Raw genomic sequence first — 918 nt, forward strand, 5'->3', positions numbered from 1 at the left:
TATGTACCCAGTAGTCATTCAGGAGCAGGTTGTTCAGTTTCCATGTAGTTGAGTGGTTTTGATTGAGTTTCTTAGTCCTGAGTTCTAGTTTAATTACACTGTAGTCTGAGAGACAGTTTGTTATAATTTCTGTTCTTTTACATTTGCTGAGGAGTGCTTTACTTACAGCTATGTGGTCAATTTTGGAATAAGTGTGATGTGCTGAGAAGAATGTATATTCTGTTGATTTGGGGTGGAGCGTTCTGTAGATGTCTATTAGGTCTGCTTGGTGCAGAGTTGAGTTCAATTCCTGCATATCCTTGTTAACTTTGTCTTGTTGATCTGTCTAATGTTGACAGTGGTGTGTTAAAGTCTCCCATTATTATTGTATGGGAGTCTAAGTCTCTTTGTAAGTCTCTAAGGACTTGCTTTATGAATCTGGGTGCTCCTGTATTGGGTACATATATATTTAGGATAGTTAGCTCTTCCTGATGAATTGATCCCTTTACCATTATGTAATGGCCTTCTTTGTCTCTTTTGATCTTTGATGGTTTAAAGTCTGTTTCATCAGAGACAAGGATTGCAGCCCCTGCTTTTTTTTGTTTTCCATTTGTTTGGTATATCTTCCTCCATCCCTTTATTTTGAGCCTATGTGTGTCTCCACATGTGAGATGAATCTCCTGAATACAGCAAATTGATGGGTCTTGAGTCTTTATTCAATTTGCCAGTCTGTGTCTTTTAATTGGACCATTTAGTCCATTTACATTTAAGGTTAATATTGTTATGTGTGAACTCGATCCTGTCATTATGAGATTAGCTGGTTATTTTGCTTGCTAGTTGATGCAGTTTCTTCCTAGCATCAATGAACTTTACATTTTGACATGTTTTGGCAATGGGTGTTACCTGTTGTTCCTTTCCATGTTTAGTGCTTCCTTCAGG

Source organism: Mandrillus leucophaeus, unplaced genomic scaffold, assembly GCF_000951045.1.
Source record: "Mandrillus leucophaeus isolate KB7577 unplaced genomic scaffold, Mleu.le_1.0 Scaffold316, whole genome shotgun sequence".
Lineage (NCBI taxonomy): Eukaryota > Metazoa > Chordata > Mammalia > Primates > Cercopithecidae > Mandrillus > Mandrillus leucophaeus.